The following is a 13,565-nucleotide window of genomic DNA, read 5'->3' on the forward strand; positions in this document are numbered from 1 at the left end:
AAGAAGAAAGTTGTCCATTTATCATTCGAAATTGCACAATCAATTAAACTTCTGGTCTACTTGTTTACCCTCAAAATCGGATAACAATTGAATTTGTAAGTGCTTTTAAGGATACGTGGACTAACGTGATATGAAATGATAAATTAGATCGCAATTCTAATAAATAATAATAAAGTAAATGCAAACCATACGAATTGAATAGTATCAGCCTTGGAAGATTAGCCACCCTCGAGCTAGGTACGCTTCAATCAATGTCAGGATACAGAAGAACAAGAGCCTAAAGAGAAATAATAACAATATATTGCTTGGGGATGCGTGTTACAATATGTTAAATGAATTATCAGACCCCGCTTTATATAGTAGAGGATCCCTACTTTAGGTACAATTCTACAAAAGGTAAAAAAAAATCCCTTGATTAGCTGATTGCCGGTTTCTTACTGCTACGCACCGAGATTCTCGCTATAATACCCGACCGGTCACGAATATTTCGGTCTTCTGTTGGTTATGCTAATAATATTTCTCCGAGCTCGATCGGGGCTAACGTCGACTCCGAGATTACGGACTCAATATTCTCGAAGATAGGCGTTCTGACCCCGGGTTCTAACTCAGTAGGACTCGAGGTCGATCTTCAGTCTTTGGTTGTCATGTTCCGAGCCTAACTTACCATGTCGTAGGCGAGCTCGATTCCGACCATATACAGATAGTCCCCTCATTTTTCGGAGAGTAAATGACGAGATACGACATGGCCTTTCAATTTTTTTCTTCGACACCACACGACAGAAACGACAAAATAGTCGAAACGTCTCGTCAGTCAAGTCTTAATGACATTAAATGTTTGTCAGTTGCTGGTCGGCCACTCCTGGATGCGAATTGTCGTTGAAAAACTATAAATACCCCCTCATTTGCTCATTCAAACTTTACACTAAAAGCTTCTGTCCTCGTACCTTAGCAATCTCAATATTTTCAGGCACTTATATTTGAGGTCTTTTTATAAGAACTTTTGTTTCGTCTCCATCGCAAACCATTAAGCGTACTCTTTTAACTCCCTCTTTTTCCTTATTTCCTCTCCATAAAGAAATGGCGAAAACTTCCAAAATCGTTCCCCAAAAAGAAACTCCTTCTACCTCACGGCCGGCAACCGAAGAGACCGCGTCACGTACTGTTGTCGAGAAACTAGCACCAGAACCTCCTCTAAAAATGTTCATCCGGGGGGGTGCCCGGTCAATGCTAATTTTAAAGTCAAAAAGCCCTCCTCCGTACCAGGTCGGTGTGAGGAGGTATCGAGGTACATCTGCTCGATCACCGAGGATATTCTCTCCGAAGTCAAGAAGTATTGTAACTGGGTTGACAAATATGTGGTGGTTCCCAAACCTGACGAAGCCATCACCACCCACGACGAGGGATTTTTAAGTATTTACACTTATCCATTCACGTTGGGTCCCTTGGACCCGGTTATCGTTGACTTTTGCAAAAGATACGAGGTAACCCTCGGTCAAATTCACCCTTCTTTCTAGAGGATCGTAATCCTCCTCCGTTTCTTTGTAAGCAATATCGAAGGGTGCCCTTTCACGATCGACCACCTCATGCGTTTATACAGTCCCCGACTCTACTGGAGGGGGCTGATCAAGCTCGCCCTCGGGCCAGTAAAGTCGCATTCTCGAGTATCGATGAAGATAGGGATCGAGGTTGGTTAGGCCGTTTGGTCCGAGTGAGGACCTCGAACTTGATCCCGGCCGAGCAAATGTCGTTTCCTAAGAAATGGAACATGAAACGTAAGTATATAATTTTCCTTCCAAGATTTTATTTATCGCTTTTTTCCTTCCTTCTTATTGGTGTTCTGTGATGGTGCAGCTATTGCTCGGATCCCGAATGCAGTTCCTCGACTCAAGGAGTGGGTCGAGGGCATCGTATCACAAAGGATTTATTCCGAGCGCTCGTGGTGCGAGCTTTCAAAAGGCTGATGGGAGGCCCGCTCGCACAGTGAGATCTCTTTTCATGAGTAATATTTGGTTTCCCTTCTCCATGATTAAGTCCTTACTTGTTTTATTTCTCTTTGCAGGTTTACCCAAGGATGTCCAAATGAGGCCCACATCCGGTAGTGACGATTTCCCCACTGACTCCTGTAATGACCCGCCCAGTCATTTTGAGTATTACAATCCCGTTCCCCCATTTGCTGCTTAATTTATGCTTTACATTTGTTATGTGACTCGCCGTGGTGATTGGTTCGGGTCCGGTGAGGTTTTGGAATGAATGAGATAACTTAGTTCCAAGGTTTAAAGCTTAAGTTAAAATAGTGTCCGGATATCGATTTATGTGTAAAGGACCGGAATAGAGTTTTGATAATTCTAATAGCTCCGTATGGTGATTTTGGACTTAGGAGCGTGTCCACAAAATTATTTGGAAGCCCGTAGCTAAATTAGGCATGAAATGGCTAAAATAGAAATTTAAGTTTGGAAGTTTGGTCGGGAAGTTGACTTTTTGATATCGGGTCCGTAATCCGATTCTGAAAATTTGAATACCTCTGTTATGTCATTTATGACTTGTGTGCAAAATTTGAGGTCAATCCGAATTGAATTGATAGGTTTCGGCATCGGGTGTAGAAGTTGAAATTCGTTAGTTTTTGTTAAGCTTGAATTGGGGTGTGATTGGTGATTTTAGCGTTGTTTGATGTGATTTGAGGTTTCGACTAAGTTCGTATGATGTTTTAGGACTTGTTGGTGTATTTGGTTGAGGTCCCGGGGGCCTCGGGTGAGTTTCGGATGGTTAACTGATCAAATTTGGACTTAGAAGAAATATGGAAGTTCCTGCCTTCTAGAGCAATCGCACTTGCGGAACTATCCCCGCAGGTGCGCTGCCGTAGGTGCGGCTGGCAATGCGCAGAAGCAGATTTGGGCTTGTCCTGGGCTACGTCGCATGTGCGTGAAGAATTCCGCATCTATGAGCCCGCAAGTGCGAGCCAGGCTCCGCAGATTCAGAGTGAGTGGGAGCAGCCTTGGACCGCAGAAGCGGACGCTTCATCGCAGAAGCGGCCTCCTTGTCCGCAGGTGCAATGGCCATCGCAGGAGCGAATCGCAAGTGCGAAAATCCTTGGTCAGAACAAAAACAGAAGGGTCCGAGAATTTTTGTCATTTTTGACATTTCCAAAATAGGTTAGGCGATTTTTGAGCAAGAATTCACGGGAAAACTTGAGGTAAGTCCCTTGTGATCATTTCTACTTCTTAATATTGAATTATCATCGAATAATCCGACTAGATTACATGTTTTTGAGGTCTAAATCGGGGATTTGAACCTAGGGATTTGAAAATAAGATTTGAGGATTTGGAGGTCGAGTTGAGGTCGGATTTTGGTAAAATTGGTATAGTTAGACTCGTGGTTGAATGGGCTTTCGGATTTTATAACTTTTGTCATGTTTCGGATTGTGGGCCCCACGGGCAATTTTTGGATGAAATTTTAGATTTTTATGGAAAATTTGTATTTTCATAGGGAATTAATTCTTATAATTTTTATTGACTAAATCAGATTATTTGTGGCCAGATTTGAGGCGTTTGGAAGCCGATTCGCGAGGCAAAGGCATTGCAGAATAAAGAATTATACGGTTTTAGGTAAGTAACACTTTTACATTTTGTCCTGAGGGTATGAAACCCCAAATTATGTGTTATGTGATTGATTTTGAGGTTGTTAGTTATGTGTAGTCCCACATTGGAATGGGATTAATATGTACTTTGTAGACTATAGTTATAAATAGGACCTCTTGTATTATATTGAGTATCTAATATCAATAATATATTTTCTCCCGTGCTTTCTCACATGGTATCAGAGCATTAGGGAGAAAAGATCGGTGTGCGTCATTCCAGCGTTAACCGGGAAGAAAGAACTTAGTCATCGTGGAATTTTTCCTGTGACCTAAGGCTTGTCTACGTGAAAGTCACTTTCTATCGGTGTTGTGCTAAAACCAACACCACCACGAGGTAGATCACTCTCCGACGACCAACCCCTGAAAATTTATCCGGTAGAAAAGCTGCCACGCGCCGGCAACAATAACTTTTCCGGTGAGGGTTCCGGCCATTTTTTCGCGAAGCTTCTTCAGGACATCCTGCTCTCACAATTCCGAGCCTACCCATCTAATTCAAATCAAATTCCGACCACTTTTATATTTTTCCGGCGTGAACAGTGACCTTTCTGGCCATTTCTTTTTAAACATTTCTTCAGGACAGCTTGTTCGCAAGGGAATTACGAGTCTATCCATCCTGGTTACGAAAAATTCCGACAACTTTATAATTTTTTGGTGAGCTACAGTATTTTCCGGTGTGAACAATGTTTCCGGCATAAAATAGTTTTCTGTTTTCTGCTGTAAGCAGTGTTTTCCCAGCCATTTCTTCAGTTTTCTCACAGGAGTTACTTATTTCTACTATTTCAAGTTAACCCTACTACTACAAATTGTAGCGACATGGGAACCGATACTTTGAATAGTCGGATGGTTTTTTTAATAGATTATATTGAGTTCCTTCAGTACAAAGCATGTAAGCAGACATCTTCTGAGATAGCTTCTATTATTCAAACTGGTAATACGTGACTTGTTTCTCCCAATCTTCATCCTCTGAATTTTGGGTCATTGATTCAGGTGCATCAGATCATATTTCTGGTAACAAATCTCTTTTCACTACTATTTCGTATTCTCAATCTCTTCCAAAAGTCACAATGGCCAATGGGTCTCAAACCATGGCAACTGCAATAGGTCAAGCAAGCCCACTTCCTTCCTTACCTTTAGATTCAGTCCTTTATGTTCCCAATAGTCCTTTTAATCTCATAGCTGTTAGTCGCTTAGCCAAATCACTTAAATGCGCTGTTTTATTTCTTGATGACCATGTTTTTATATATGAATGCAGTACGGGGCGGATCATTGGTACCGGGCGTGAATTAAACGGACTTTATTACCTTATCCTTGCTAAATCACATGGACTCACATCTTACCTTCCTTCAACAACTTGTCCTGTTACTGATTCACCAGATTTAATACATAAACGGTTGGGACATCCCAGTTTGTCAAAACTACATAAAATGGTATCTGCTTTATCTCACTTGTCACCTTTAGAGTGTGAGTCATGTCAGCTCGATAAGCATCCCCCGGCATCTTGATAATCGAGTAGAGTCACCTTTTACTTTAGTTCATTTAGATGTTTGGGGTCCTAGTCGGGTCAGTTCCACCTTGGGATTCCGCTACTTTGTCAGTTTCATTGTTGATTATTCCAGGTGCACTTGGATATTTTTGATAAAAAATCGATCTGAGTTGTTTTCTATTTTCCAGACCTTCCACGCTGAAATTCAAAATCAATTTGGGGTTTCTATTCGCACATTTCGTAGTGATAATGCTCGAGAGTATTTGTCTCCCCCATTTCAGCAGCTTATGAAATCTCATGGGATTATTCATCAAATATCTTGTCTGTACACATCTCAACAAAATGGGGTAGCTGAAAGAAAGAATAGACATCTTATTGAAACTGCTCGTACCCTACTCATACAATCTCATGCTCTGTTGCATTTTTGGGGGGATGCAGTTCTTACATCTTGCTATCTTATTAATTGTATGTCATCTTCAGCTATTCAGAACCAAGTTCCATTCTATGTCATGTTTCCCCACTTACCTTTATTGTCTCTTCCACCCCGTATCTTTGGAAGCACTTATTTTTTCCATAACCTTACTCCAGGAACAGATAAGTTAGCTCCTCGTGTTCTTAAGTGCGTATTTCTGGGTTACTCGAGAATATAAAAGGGGTATCGATGCTACTCTCCTGACCTCCAGCGGTACCTTATGTCTGCTGATGTTACCTTCTTTGAAACCCAATCATACTTCACAGGTTCAGGTCATCACTTAGATATTTCTGAGGTACTACCAATTTCATCTGTTGGAGATTCAGTCACTATCTCCTATTCATCTTCCTCTACATCTCCAGCTTTACCACCTACAGCTCCAGTTGTAGCTCCACCACCTATAGCTCCAGTTCCACCACATATAGCTTCAGTTCCTCCCATAATCCAGTTCAACCTTCTGCAACTCTACCACTCTTGACTTATCATCATCGTCCACATCCAACATCAGGCCCAGGTGATTCACGCCCTGCATTAGATTCTGCACCTACTGCGGACTTGTCTCCTCTTAGTCAACCAATTGCACTATGCAAAGGTGTACGATCCACACTTAATCCTAATCCCCACTATGTCGGTTTAAGTTATCATCGTTTGCCATCACCTCATTATGCTTTTATATCTTCTTTGTCCACTATTTCTATCCCTAAGTCTATAGGTGAGGCACTATCTCATCCAGGATGGAGACATGATATGATTGACGAGATGTCTGCTTTACATGCGAGTGGCACTTGGGAGCTTGTTCCTCTTCCTGTAAGTAAGTCTACTGTTGGTTGTCGTTGGGTTTATGTAGTCAAAGCCGGCCCGGATGGCCAGGTTGATCGGCTTAAGGCTCGTCTTGTTGCAAACGGATATACTCAGGTTTTTGGGCTTGATTATAGTGATACTTTCTCTCCCATGGCTAAAGTAGCATTTGTTCATCTCTTTTTGTCCATGGTTGTTGTACGTCATTGGCCTCTTTATCAGTTAGACATTAAGAATGTTTTTCTCCACGGTGATCTTGAGGAAGAAGTTAATATGGAGCAACCACCTGGTTTTGTTGCTCATGGGGAGTTTAATGGTTGTGTGTGCCGATTGCGCAAGTCACTATATGGTTTGAAATAGTCCCCTCGAGCTTGGTTTGGTAAGTTCATCACAATTATTCAGGAGTTCGGCATAACTCGTAGTGAGGCTGATCACTCTGTGTTTTATCGGCATTTTGCTCCTAATCTGTGTATTTATCTAGTGGTTTATATTATTGATATTGTTATTACTAGCAATGATCAGGATGGTATTACTAATCTGAAGCAGCATCTCTTTTAGCATTTCCAGACTAAGGATCTAGGCAGATTGAAGTATTTTTTAGGTATTGAGGTTGCTCAGTCTACTCAGGTATTGTTATTTCACAACAGAAGTATGCCTTAGACATTCTTGAGGAGACTAGAATGATGGGTTGCAGACCTATTGACTCTCCTATGGATCCGAATGCTAAGCTTCTGCCTGGACAGAGGGAGCCTTTTAGAGACCCTACGAGATATAGGAGGTTTGTTGGCAAATTGAATTACCTCATAGTGACTAGACCTGACATTTCTTTTCCGGTGAGTGTTGTAAGTCAGTTTATGGATTCTCCCTGTGATAGTCACTGGGATGCAGTTGTTCGCATTCTTCAATATATAAAGTCAGCTCCATGCAAAGGATTACTATTCGAGGATCGAGGATCGAGGCCACGAGCAAATTATTGGGTACACAGATGCTGATTGGGCAGGATCACCTTTTGATAGACGTTCTTCATCTGGATATTGTGTTCTAGTAAGAGGTAATTTGGTCTCGTGGAAGAGCAAGAAATAGAATATAGTTGCTTGATCTAGCGCCGAAGCCGAATATCGGGCCATGGCTATGCCAACGTGTGAGTTATTTTGGGTCAAGCAGTTGCACAAGGAGTTAAAGTTCGGAGAAATTAGCAAGATGGAACTGGTGTGTGATAACCAAGCTGCTCTTCATATTGCGCCAAATATGGTGTTCCATGAGAGGACTAAACACATTGAGATCGACTGTCGCTTTGTCAGAGAAAAAAATACTTTCAGGAGATATTGTTACAAAGTTTGTAAAGTCGAATGATCAACTAGCAGATATTTTCACTAAGTCTCTTACTGGTTCTCGTATTAATTACATGTGTAACAAGCTCGGTACATATGATGTGTATGCACAGGCTTGAGGGGGAGTGTTAGTTATGTATAGTCTCACATTGGAATGGGAGTAATATGTACTTTGTAGACTGTAGCTATAAATAGGACCTCTTGTATTATATTGAGTATCTAATATCAATAATATATTTTCTCCCGTGCTTTATCACAGAGGTGACGCACATGCTAGGTGACGGGCATGTGGGCGTGCACTGTAGGAATTGTGACTTGGTAAATTCCATAGAACTGTGTAATTGAATAATCTATTGATATCCCTACATTTTCTACGTATTAGATAAATCAAACTATAAATCATGTTTAAACCATGTGTTTACACTATTAGGGCACACATAGGTCATGTACTTGTGGAATTATATGTTAAATTATTGTTTTACACTCAGTCACAGTTTTATTTGCACATTTTATCTCAGTCTTTATTGTCCATTATTGATGTATCATATCATTGTTGTTTGGGCTGCTTATTATTATTTCTGAGAGCCCGAGAGACTGGAGAGGTTGATGACTGAATGAGGCCGAGGGCCTGATTGTGAGGATATTTATGGGATCGGTTTGCATGTCGCAGCATGTTTTATTGATTTTGCCATGATTGGCTTGTTATAGAGCTTGGGCTGAAGGAGCCCCTCCAGAGTCTATACACACCCTCAGTGAGCGCAGGTACCTACTGAGTACGAGTGACGAGTGTCCAGTGTCGAGTGTTGAGTGATTGAAAGGAATGAGTGACTGCGAGGAAAGAGTGACTGTGAGGTTGGAGTGAATGGGAGGACTAAGTGACTGTTACTCTGAGAGGATGCATTGATTTCATTATTGGTGCATTTCAATTGTCATATATCACTGTTTTGGAAATTTTTGAAAGACATTATCTTCTGTTTCAGTTGAAGTTGATATGAAATTACTGTGGAATTTCAAATGTTGAACATGAGAGCATGCCTACCATTTTTGTGTTAAAAAATACTTTATTTGGACTTAGCTGTGAAGCTCATCACTACTCTCAGTTATTATTTATTAGTGTTACTTACTGAGTTGGTTGTACTCATACTACACCTTGCACTTCGTGTGCAGATCCAGGTGATCCCGGACACAGTGGGTGTTGATTCTTTCGCACAATTAATTTTCCGAAAATTCAGAGGTAGCTGTCGTGTTTCACAGACCTTGTCTCTCCTTCCCTATCTCCTTGTTTAATGTATTTGGTCTCACACTATTATAGACCGTGTTTTCCAGACTTGTAATGTATAGGTGCTCATGCACTCAGTGACACCAGATTTTTGGGAGTGCATTTATATCCAGTATTTATGGGATTTTCTATTAAACTTAAATTATTATATTTACCGTATTTAAAAAGGAATCGTGGGTTATTGATGTTGTCGGCTTGCCTAGTATTGAGATAGACGCTATCACGACGGTTAGGATTTTGGGTCGTGACAAGTCCCCTGCTCCGAAACAGGGTGAACACAAGAAGAGAAAAAGGGCTTCGAGTTCTCCGAGCTCGGAGAAAAAGAAACCAAGGAGGAGGCTGATCCGCAAGCCAAAAGAAACCTCAAGCTCCCGAATACTTGATTCGGACTCCCTCTACCGGCTCAGGGACGAGTCTGAAGAGGATGAAATTTTAGTGGCCCGTGAGCCATCAGCCCCTAAAGAATGGTCATCAACCGAAGGGGGGACGATAGAGGCCAATCCCTCCCAAACTCAAGAGGTCGATGTATTAGTGAGGGTTGAGAACCCTCAAGATGCCAGTTCTTCTCCACACGGTGTCATCGATATAACGGGATCGCCTTTGTTTACGGACTCAATGATCGGTGAAGCTCAAGCGGCGAAGGAGCGTTCAAATGAGGGGGTCCAAGGAGCGAACGATCCCCTCCAAAGCTTTTTTTATGACGTGGATTGTATTGCCACGGAGGATCTCACCGGATTGAGCGATTTAGAAGTACCAAGAAGGAGTTCGCCCTCTGGGACGGGTGGGTCTAGCTCGAGTCTGAGATTGGTCAACCGATTTCCTGCCCCGAGTGTCGATCCCGGTCGGAAGCGCTCGATCACTATTTCTATTCCGGAGGATGCCCGGGTCCTCTCCGCGCCTGTTGGGTAGCTAGTTACCTCCGGTGCCTGGTGACTAAAGAAGACCAATCAAAGATGAACGAGGTGGAGTCTCCATGCTTGTTCAATGAAGCATAACAGACATTGAATCGGGCAAGGTGTTACCAAACCTTTTCATTTTCAAGCTTTGGTTACTTAATGATCTTAATATTTTTCCTTGTATTCGCAGGCCTCGGTGTTTCACCACGAGATCTTCCTCTGATATCGAGAAGAGCTGAGTCTCCTTGAGGCCGAAGCCAAAGAGCTTATTGAGAATAGAGATATGTACAAACTTTTCAGTGAGAAATACGAGGGGGGGTTAAGAGCTTCCGAGCTGAGCTGGAGGTGGCTCGAAAGGAGCATTCCGACTTGGTTGAGCAGGTAAAAATATTTGAGGTTAGTGACGAAGAGCTAGGTTCGATGACTAACGTTCGGAATCCGCAGGTCCAATAAAACATTGATCAAATCGATCAACTGCGAGCTGAGATGGATGTTGTCAAGGCCGAGACCGACGAATGAAATGGCAGGATGGATCGTTTGGCCTCGGAAAAAGAGGTTGCACGGGTGCAACTGACTTAGGCTGAGGCCCAGCTTCGAGAAGCAAAGGAAAAGACCAAGGTGTAGGCCAAAAAGGTTGAAGAGCTCTAATCTCGGCTAAGTTCTGCTACCTCTGATCGAATAATTATGGGCATGGAATTTGAAACGGCCAAGCCAGTGGCCGCGGTGGTTAAAGCTGACGCCGATGAGATGGTGTCCCAATATAAGGCGGATGCCAAAGCAGCCAAGGACCACTTGAAAGACATTGTTGAATACGAGAAGCGACAATCACGAAGAGAGGCCCTCGAGTAGGTTCATACTTGGGGTTTTGATCTATCGGCCGAGATCGAAATCGCTAAGGGGCTCGAGGCCGAGGCTAAGAAATTAGCTTACCTCGACGAAGAAGAAGAAGAAGAAGACTCTGAGGGTTCCGATGGAACCGGGGGCGAAGAAGACCAGGCTATTTAGACGCCTTTGTAGATGTTTTTTGCTTTTTTCGTACTTTTGCACTTTTTGTTAAGGTCATTTGGCCTTTGTCAAGACTGTATATAATATACAAGGCTTGTTTTTTTCCTTCGACAGTTTAAGAATTTTGTTTTTCTTTGCTTTATTCTTTATGTTTGCAAAGATTGAAATGCCTTAGCATAAAATAGTTAGGTCATGTTTGGAGGTTCGAACAGGCCTTGCCTTCAAAATTATTTTGTTTATGGCATCGTGTGAGTTCGGTATGACCAGAAATGTTTTTTCCCCCAAAGTACTTATGATTTTTTAGATTATAGTTTGCCGAAGGTAGCCTTTAGAACTGGTTATGAAATTTTGAAGGCCTTGCTTTTTGTTACGGGTCTCAGATGTTTCTGAGCCGTTTTAATATGGCCGTAGCCTTTAGTTCAGGTGTTGCCCAGTGGGCTTGTTACTTCAAGTTATCCGGATTTGCCTAAGATAACAGTCCCCGAATGGGGATGGTCGTAGCCTTTAAGGTTCAGATGCTGCCTAATAGGTCTCGTGCCCCCGGGCTCCGATAGCCCGAGCCGTCCGAGTTTGTTTTTGGATGGCAGCCCTCGATTGGCAGTGATCGTTTGAACCCGGATAAAGGCGGCCCTTGGGCTCGATACCTTTAGGGGATCGAATGTAAGAAATTCCTTAAGAGGAAAAGAAAAAAGAGAAATTCTTAAGGGACAAGATATTTATCCGCAAGGTAGAAACTTCTTTTTATTCTTGTGCGTAACAGTTACACATGTGCACAAGTTTTGTGCCAGGGCTCGAGTAGTCTATGCGGGCATGGTTTATTTGACCGTTTGGCCCTTACAGTAAATCTTATCGATCGAGCCGAGACTATTCAATCATAAAGTTTCCTTCCTTGCTAAAGTCGTTATCCGAGGGTGATGCCCCCCAATGTTCGGGGACGAGCGTAGAGAGACCTCGAATAATGTTGTCGTGATCTTCGATACCGATTCGTAACCGGACTTCAATTCTAAGTTAGCATGATTTACTGTTGCCTCGTTAAAAACCTTGCCGAAAAACCCATTTGGGACAAAACTGGTTCAAGGGAAAAAGAGTGCAATGCGTGCTTTCAGTCCTAAAGATTGCATCGTTCTTTGATGATTGCCTGCAAGTGTTAGTTCGTAATGTAAATAAATAAAAGAAAATAAATGGGGTCGTACCTTAACAGTAGTATCGCTTCAAGTGAGTTATGTTCCAGTTGTTCGGTAGTTGCTCACCGTTCATTGTTCCGAGCTTGTATGATCCTTTACCGGTGATCTCGATAATTTGATAAGGTCCTTCCCAGTTCGGCCCCAGCTTTCCTTCGTTTGGGTTCCTGGTGTTTAGTGTGTCCTTCCTTAACACTAAGCCCCCGACATTGAAGGGTCAAAGGTTGGCCCTTCGATTGTAATATCTCACGATCCGCTATTTTTCGGCGGCCAACCTGACAAGGGCTGCTTCGTGCCTTTTATCAAATAGTTCTAGGCTCGTGTTCATAGCCTCGTCGTTCGATTCCTTGGTTGCATATCGGATCCTGAGACTTGGTTCTCCGACTTCGACTGGTATTAGAGCTTTGGAGCCGTAAACCAGTGAGAATGGGGTGGCCCCGGTACTGGACTTCGAGGTCGTACGGTATGCCCATAAGATTTCGGCAGGATTTTCTTCCATTTTCCTTTGGCGTGTCAACCTCTTCATGAGGTTTTGGAGTATGGTTTTGTTGGTCGATTCTACTTGTCCGTTCCCACTAGGGTGTTGATAGGATCCTTTTGATCTTATGATCTTCAAGAAACTTACTAACTTTGTTGCTGATGAATTGTTTCCCGTTGTCGCACACGATCTCGGCTGCATTCCAAACCGGCATATGATGTGGTCCCAAATGAAATCGATGACTTCCTTCTCCCTGACCTTTTCGTATGCATAGTCTTCCACCCACTTAGAAAAATAGTCAGTCATAAACAATATAAATTGAGCCTTACCGGGTACCCACGGGAGGGGCCAACGATATCCATTCCCCACTTCATGAATGACCATGGTGAAAAAATCGAATGCAGTAGTTCCCCGGGATGATGAATCATCGGAGCGTGTATTTTATATTCATCACATTTTCGCGCGAACTCCTTCGCATCCTTTTCCATATCGATCCAGTAGTAGTTGACTCAGATTATTTTTCGAACCAATGATTCGGTGCCTGAATGGTTTCCACAGGTGCCTTAGTGGATTTCCCTCAATACGTACTCGGTATCCCCTGGTCCTAGACATATCGTGAGTGGGCCATCGAAAGTTCTTCTGAACGGGGTTCCGTCTCCGGACAGGCTAAACCGGGATGTTTTCGTATGCAGGGCCCTTGATTATTTTGTATCCGATGGTAGTTTTCTGGTTTTTAGATATTCTATATATTTATTCCTCCAGTCCCAAGTTAGGCTCGTCGAGTTAATCTCGGCATGACCTTCTTCCACTATCGATTTCATAAGTTGTACGACTGCCCCCGAGTTGAACTCGTCGTCCTCGACTGATGACCCCAGGTTAGCGAGGGCATCAGCCTCACTGTTTTGATCCTGAGGTACATGTTGCAAAGTCCATTCTTTGAACTGATGTAATGTTACATGCAACTTATCCAGGTACGTTTGCATTCATTCTTCTCTGACATCGAACGTC

The sequence above is a fragment of the Nicotiana tabacum genome, chromosome 17 (assembly GCF_000715075.1).
Source record: "Nicotiana tabacum cultivar K326 chromosome 17, ASM71507v2, whole genome shotgun sequence".
NCBI classification, from domain to species: Eukaryota; Viridiplantae; Streptophyta; class Magnoliopsida; order Solanales; family Solanaceae; genus Nicotiana; species Nicotiana tabacum.